This window comes from Acartia tonsa, chromosome 7, assembly GCF_053477335.1.
Source record: "Acartia tonsa isolate MP-2025a chromosome 7, ASM5347733v1, whole genome shotgun sequence".
Classification (NCBI taxonomy): Eukaryota; Metazoa; Arthropoda; class Copepoda; order Calanoida; family Acartiidae; genus Acartia; species Acartia tonsa.
The window spans coordinates 7,461,650-7,470,031 of NC_137266.1; the positions used below are offsets into that span (position 1 = coordinate 7,461,650).

Sequence of the window (8,382 nt, forward strand, 5' to 3'; positions counted from 1 at the left end):
TTCTATTTATAGAGTAGCATTATTTGTAGAAAATATTGAATTCTGGAAGTTTGGTCCAACCAATAAAGATGAAATATAAGTCCCCAAAGTGTTGAAGCCAAACTTATGAAAGATTATTTTTAGGATCGTTGGTAACCAATATAACCTACAACCCTATTTCCCCTCCTTTCCTGCGAAAATAGACAACGGACGGTCAAAGAATCCTCCTAACTTATAGCAACAAAATCCGCCTTTAGTAGCTGATAACTTTGAGAGAGAAAAAAGGATTGGAAATTAATTAAACCAGGATTGTACCCGTAACTCCCTGGGAATAAAAACGATATTAATAAAATTTTAAGAGATTATGTTTTCTATTGTCAAAATAATAGCAATGTTATATTATCTTAAATCCCATTAACCACTCATGGACAAAGTTAATAATATCCTATATTAGCGCAGCATTAACAATCTAATATAACTTTGATGCATAAAAAGAACAGAAAAGCATTTCAAAGCAATTTTTAAAACATGTTGGTTTTCAACTTTTTTTCAGCAGTTTTTTAAATATAATTTTTAGAATAATTATGTTTAGACTTACAAGTTTGAATTCTGATTTTAAAGTTCTGACAGTATACAAATGTCAATGTTCGTTTGTCTTACCGTCTAACTTTAAGCTTTGCTTTTATAGATGTTGTCATTCATGTTTATAGTATTTTTAAGACGATTTGCTTGCCTCTTATCTAAATAGTAAGAGGATAGTTGAATTTTAAAGAGATGATTTTAATCTTTAGGTGGGCCAAATAGGATTATACTTGCATCATTTCTCTAAGTAAGGTTAGATACGTGAATGAAAGTAACATGATGTCAGTCTGTCTGTCTGTGTGTATATTGAAGGATCTCGCTATGATTATTTTTTTCAGGGAAGCTTCTCCTAGGTCCAGGGAAGATTTAAACTATTTTAAAGGAGGCAACCAACATCCTCTTAAGTGAAATCACTCCTAGAAAAAATTTCCCTAAAATATTTTTTTAACTTTTTATTCTTCACAAAATACTGTGCCCCTTGAGGCCTCTGGGAGGCATCCGCTAGTATATCTAAGAAAAGATTTTATACTTTTTAATTTGATTATTAGTTATGACTTGGGAGGGATATTGATGTGTACATTTCAACAACGTTATCTTATATGTACGTGTTGGTTTAAAAGCTTTAAGCACTTTTGATGAATTAAGAATTGTTGGTTTCAAACTAGTAATGAATAATTATTACCTACAATAGGGGTAATTTTGTTTATCATTATTAGTGATGTAAGTATATTAAAATCGTCCATTGTCTTATACTTTATATAAACTATAAACAATAATCTCGTTAAAATACCTTAAAGATTTTTTAAAGAAAAAGTACATTATCTCTCCTAATAAACAGTACTTCATTTATGTATCTAACTAAAGGAGGTTTTTATCTATATTTATTCACCAATAACAATTTAAATGAATGGACTTTTTCAAGAATTTTAATCTCTTGGAAAGTTTTTTTTTATTTTTGTATATAAATTCTTAAGCAGCCTTCAAAACTTTCTCCATGTTAAAAAGGCTTTTTCTTGAATCGCAGCTTCTCTATAACACTTTTAAGACGGTGACTTTGTTTACTAACTGATTTAAACAAGTATATTGTAAAGCATAAAAGGTTTCACATGTAAAGATTCATCCAACAAAAATGCCAATAATTTACTGACAGTACATGCATAAACTATACTTAAATTTTGCTTTAATATATATTCTACTTTTATTTTAAAATAAAAAAAATATAATTGATTATTATGAAAATCACAGAAAAATGTTCAAGACATTTGAATGAATGAAAAGATTTTTAAATTTTTCTATAATTGGACAGATCTAATTAACCCAATTAGTCGTTGCATGTTGCAGTAGATATTAAAAATTTTAATTGTAGCATTTTTGCGAGTTTTATTTAAAGGAAATGTTTTGTAAATTTTTGGACATTGCAATTGTAGATTAGATTTACAATTTTGCATTTATTGGAAAATTAATTTTAAAGAGGTAACATTTTATGTTATAAACCTACCTTGTACATAAAAAAGAACCGTTTCGGTTTAGCGGATAGCGAGATCTTAATCTACATACACACAGAGACTGACATAAACATAAGCAATATGTTACTTTTATAATATGATAGATAATCATTCTAGTCATATTTTGAATAATTATATCGGTCATTTAGTCATACAAAACCTCAGCTTCAGAAAACCTGCGCCATTAGGTAAGGATCTGCTGTGGCGTAAACAGGATTTTGTCAAGGTGGGTGAAAATGATGGGCCTTCTCAATTTTAATTTTAAGGGAGTGTTACACTTAATGTTAGGGTGTTTTTCCTTTTTACACAGGCAATTTTACGTGTTTTTTTTCAATTGAAACTCATAATTTGCTTCTTAACAAATATGTCACAAATAATATATATTTTATACTATATCAATAAAAAAAAATAATATTACCTTGATTATTTAATTTTAACTCTATATCACTAAAATCACATTCTTCAATATCACTGAAATAAAAAATTCGACGTTGTTATATTTTCGTTAAACTCACTTTTTAAGGCCAAAAAAATAATAAATATTTTACTTTCTACAAGTCACTTTAACCTTTTAAGGATATGTTGATAATTTTAAATCACTTTAATATAAAAAAAATACTTTTATTTTCACTGAAATATCATGCTTATGATATTTATTATAATAACAAATAGTATAGTAGTTAACTTCTTGACCACTAGAATTGATATGTGTATGTATGTGTGTGTGTGGGGGGAGGGGGGGGGGGGAAATATAAACACACACTGATCAGTCTCAGAATTGTAAAAAGTGGGGCGAGTTAAGGTGGTTACAGTCGCTCCAAGCTACAATAACCAACTTCATAAGGGTGGGGGAGTGTAGTTATGTGTGTGTGTGTGAGAGAGTGGTGTGTGTGTGTGTGCCTACAGGTGACTCCACCGTATTCTACTCTCTCTCTAAGCTAAGCGACAACCAATGGTATTATATACGAGCAAAAGCAACTATTCCTTCTTCTACCTGGTGGTACGTCAGTCAGTCAAGTGCCTGATCACCCCCTTTCCATTTCAACCCCCCTCACCCCCACCCCACACCCTCATTATAATGCAATTCTTATGTATTAACTTCCCTCTCCCTCCACCCCATCCCCTTGAAGAATGAAGAAAGCTGTTTCTACAAAAATAATTCAATTTAACTTTGATTTAAATTTCAAAAGTAAAAACCCTTATTAAAATTTAATAAAAAGCCTTCTAATTTTATATATATCCAATAAGGGTGCCACTGGGCTTTAAGAAAATCAAAACAAAAAGAATCTTAAATTAAGGGCTAATTTTCTTTTGAAGGAGTAACGTACATGTGAGTATGACATATTCTCCTGATGTAAAACCCAACTAAGACCAAAATAAATATTCCCTGGGCGCATATTTTACACATATCAGTTCTGCCGTTTACGCAATCTTGCTGAACACACACATATACAACTAGACTATCTACCTATTATTAACCTTTTCAGCACAAAAATTTAGCTAAAATGTATTCAATTCTGAAATAATGGTTTCATCCTTAAACTTTCCCTGTTGTTTGGAACCCCCCCACCTCAATTTTAAAACCCATGTCTTGTATTTGTACGTACGTATAAGGTTATAGTATCATTGTTAGAATGGGCAATTCTTATATTTACTTTTGATTACTATACAAATATTATATACTAGCGACGGCGCCCCTAGAGGCCTCTAGTGGCACTTAAAATGTTTTTTTTTACATTTAGAATATGTCTATGTTGCGTTTGACGTTTATGTTTGCGTTGAACTCTCCCTTTAAAATCAAGAAACGCAAAAAAATTTAGATTTTTGTGATTTCTCTTGGGAGGGTGGTGGTACCCTCCCCCAAAATAGTTAAAAACCTTCCGGGACCTATGAGAATATAGCCTGTTTACAAGAACCCGATCGGTTCAGCGGTTAGCGAGATCCTTCGGTACAGACACACAGACAAACTTCCTGTTACTTTAGTATAAGGATATATACAACATTATTTACTAAGTATATTTGCGATAACTTTTATTTAATGAAATCTTCCAATTTTTAACATGTACAAAACGGCCTGCTTAATTGCTTCAAGATCCATGTTAGATCTTTATAGGAAATAAATGTCTATAAACGAGCTCAAATTTTCCAAGGAATATTTGTTTAAAACTCATAGTGCTCCAATAATCAATAATAAACTCTCATTGCCCAGAACGATAAGACCCATTATTTTACTTTATTAAAAATAAATTCCTTTTTTTAATTTCATGTTGCTATTTACCTTCTATTGATGTATTTAATTTCTAATAATAAAAAAGAAAATTTTAACTTATAATATAATAAATTTAAGAAAACTCTGTTTTAAAAGAATTCGATTGTGGCGACATTTTGTGTGTTCAAATATTAAACTAAAATTGTAATCATCATTATTAACCCTTTGGTGATGGTAATGTAAAGAAAAAAATATAATTTAAAAAATCTTTTTAAAATCATTTAAATTATTAAATATTTACTTTCTTTTAGATAGTAATGCCGGGTGAGGAAAATAGATTTATTGAGAAATAGATATGCATATAGAAAACTAGCCAATAGGGAGATAATTATATCGAGCCAACTCTAGTAACCTTATAGAAGAATAACTACTCTATAAGTTTGCTTAACAAATCTCCACTCAATAAAAAAAGACCTCTATTTTCTGTTTAGATTCCCTTTTCTTTGGGGTACTATTAATACCTTACTAATTCATTTATAAATTCATAACTTACTTCATGTTTTAAGACTTATGATTAACTGCTTTAATTTTTGCATCTTTTTAAAAGTTTGCCCTTTTTATCAACCATGCTTCAATGCAGGGAACTAAAGGGATAAGACCTTTGCCGACAAATTTATGTACATCCCCAGTGACGATATACAAAATTACCTATTCTGTAGATTTAAATTAGCGGTGGAAACGTTTAAACACATAACTTGATGAACCGATCAATCAAAATTTAAAAAAGTCCCCAAAATTGTAAAGCCAACGAATAAGAAAATTATATCATAAAACTATGGGGACTAGTGTAATAAACAGCCCCATGTCCCCTTCCTTCCTGATTTAAATATACCAAAAGAATGTGCCTATTTTCTTCCAATGACAAACCCATTGCCTCCATCGCATTCCAAAGAACCTGTTACCTCCATCGTAACCTCCCGGCGTCTCTGCACACACACACACACACACACATACACACTCACACACATACAAACACAAACAACTTCAGATTTTCTGTGTTAAAATTAATCTATCTTTTTATAGAACTAAAGTCAAGAAGAAAATCACTGAAATATTAATTTTAAAAGATTTTTTTGCAGACAAATATAATTTAAGACATGAGCGCGTAATGATTTCACATTTTACATACACACGCACACATAAAACTACGCGCTCACACAATTACGTGCACGCACACAAACAAGACAGACAGGCCAAAACCAACCATACATTGAAGTTGTGCCTATAAAATAACCAATAAAACAATTTTAAAAATTTTACCCCGTATATTGTCATAAATAAGTTACTTTAATGATCAGTATTGATTCTAAAAACAAAAACAAAGTTGAAAAATTTGTATATTGAAAAAAAAGTTACTTTTTCTGTTTATTTATATTTTTTCTCTATATTGTAAAAACATCCATTATAACATAATACAGGAAGAGAGCTAAGGACAACAGGGTTGGGTGGTTGCCAGAGGGACAGGTCATTAGAAATAGTATGATCTTGCCACCAATATCTATGTGTAAAATTTGACAACGTAAGTATTATTAATGGAAGATGAATTTCTTAGCCATTGTTCTCTCCCCCTCCCTCCCTGGTGGTAAGTAAGGGTTACCCTTTACAGGGAATTAGTTAGGGGCACTCCTGCAGGGTTGGGTTATACCCCCCCCCCCCTCCCCTACTACAAAGGGGGAAGTGGTTAGGACACTCCTGCCCGAAGGATACTATAAAGACATGGATAGATTTTCTGAAGAAAATATAATTTCATTTAGTTATTAGTAAATTTTGCTGTAAAATAACTTACATTATGCTTATTCACCATTTGTCAACTATATTTTAATTGGATCTAAAGGGATAAGACAATGAACGATAAATATAGCATGTATATTATCCCAAAATTTGATAAACATAGCATGTATATTATCCCAATATTTGATAAACAAAATAACCCCTTTGTAGTTGATAAAGATTATTTGTGGAAAGATCCTAAAGAATTGACATGCTTATAAAACTTGGGAACCGTTTTGATTTATAGTCCCTCCCTTTAATTTAATGAAAAAAATGAATGGCATTTTATCAAATCTAGTTATAATAAGATTATATAAACAAGTTTTACAGATTACAAATTAGCATAAGATTAAGCACAATAATATCTCCTAACCATCTCTGTGTATTTAAATTTGACCAGGCTCAAAATTAATGAGAAATTTTCGATTGGAATGCGCACATATTGGCTGCCCACTTTCTTGGGAAATACTCCAGGTGGTTTTTTAAGTCCTTTAAAAATGTTGTATTACAGTAATTTTTGTTTATTATAAGCTTTGTATTTAGGTGTTAATATACATGATATCACAACCAAATAAACCACTTATGTAGGGTATTTGTGTTGAAACCCACTCATACTCACACACACCTAAACATACACACACACACACACACACACACACACAAACACACCCTACTAGCAAGTACCTACTATAGAACCGCAAGCAATATTTTAAGGACACATCAGACATAAACGAATAGGATGAAAACTAAACACTAAAGAGATAATGAAATACACAAAAATATTATTACATTGAAGTAATGATATGTATCCTGTAGTTGTCAGGGAATTGACTCTTTAAACTTGACTGGGATCTTAGAGATAAGACAATGGACAAGAACTTGATGTGCGCATCCAATCAAACTAAACAAAAAAATCTAATTTAAGTACATAAATTCAACCAATGAGAGAACTTGTATTTAGAGAGTAAGCAAGGAAAACTGCTAAAAGGATTCTTTTTTTTCTAGGACTTGATTATAGAGATGCTGAGCTGATAACATTGTACCTTGTTATAGGAATCAGTATTCCATTAATCAGATGAATAGACTAATTATATTACATAAAAAAATTTGTCAAAAGGGTTAAACATCAACATGTTTTACTACTATAGAGTTGCTACGTTTATTAATTCATATCTAACTACTACGGGAATCCCCCAAATAATATTTAACTCAACTTACTTAACCCAATACCCCATATACACATTGTAATCTCAATTTTATTATTACTTACCTGCTACTATATTAACTCTGGGCTTAATAGAAATTATAATATGCAGGGAGGGAGTAGATATTAGACAGTATATTACACTGGTACCCATAGTTTTAGAACCATGTTGACTTATTTGATAGCTATAAACATTTTGGCACTTACTCAAACGCCAGGTCTAACAACCAAGGATAACTGAGGGGAGCCAAATGTCTCCTTTTATGTCCAAACACCTGGGGTATTAGGTTAAGTAACACCCGCAAGACAACCAACTTTTAGTTTGAATAACTGTACATGTCAATGAGATGCGCCTGTATATAGCCTAAGCACTTCCCCATACTCTTACTATTAATGTCGCAGTAGGAACCATTTTTAACGTCTTTAGTTATGACGCAGTGTTATGCCAATATTTGAACCTATTACCTCCCTAACGTTGAGCGGATGAGGAACGTGTTTAGCCACGATCGCTGGTGAGACAATACTGATTTCTTTAGTGTTGCGAATAATTGACATCGCAACATATAAAAATTAAAAAATAACATTAATTTAAACTGTACTGTTAGGTTAACAATTTCAAATTATATTATAAATATTCAGTTAATTATTTTGTCTTTAAATTAAAAAAAATTGTAGCATTATCATGAAGTAAAGTAACAAATTGAATTAAAAATTTATTGGGAGAAATTTTAACAATTGTCTATTTGATTATGTTTTCTAGATCTAAAACAAATACAAAATAAAGTAAGAGAACATCTAGCGGCAAAATTCTAAACTATATATATTAGAAAAATTAGTTTTTTTTCTTTATTTTTGTAGGTTAAGATTCCTTTTCGCTTCCTTTTTTTTGTTTTACAGAAAATATTTGGAAATAGCATAAAACCTGCACAAATATGAAATAACTAGCAGTTGTGCCCCAAGCACCTATGGACTGGAGGACAGTAATAGCCAAAAACATTACCAAACTTTATATACAGATAGTTTTGAAAGAAATCCACCCCCCCCCCCCCGCCAAAAAAAAAATATATTTTAGC

The 8,382-nt window shown here is 31.0% G+C and overlaps 1 protein-coding gene across 9 annotated transcripts in view; it reads right to left on the bottom strand.

Moving 5' to 3' along the window:
- Positions 1 to 2,539, bottom strand: part of Myo10A (unconventional myosin 10A) — a 113,803-nt gene extending 111,264 nt beyond the window's left edge. For all 9 annotated transcript variants that reach the window (XM_080167378.1, XM_080167377.1, XM_080167374.1 and 6 more), the window contains exon 1: positions 2,485 to 2,539. The gene's annotated coding sequence lies outside the window, so the exon portion shown is untranslated. The remainder of the gene's footprint in view (positions 1 to 2,484) is intronic.
- Between the last annotated feature and the right edge of the window lie 5,843 nt (positions 2,540 to 8,382).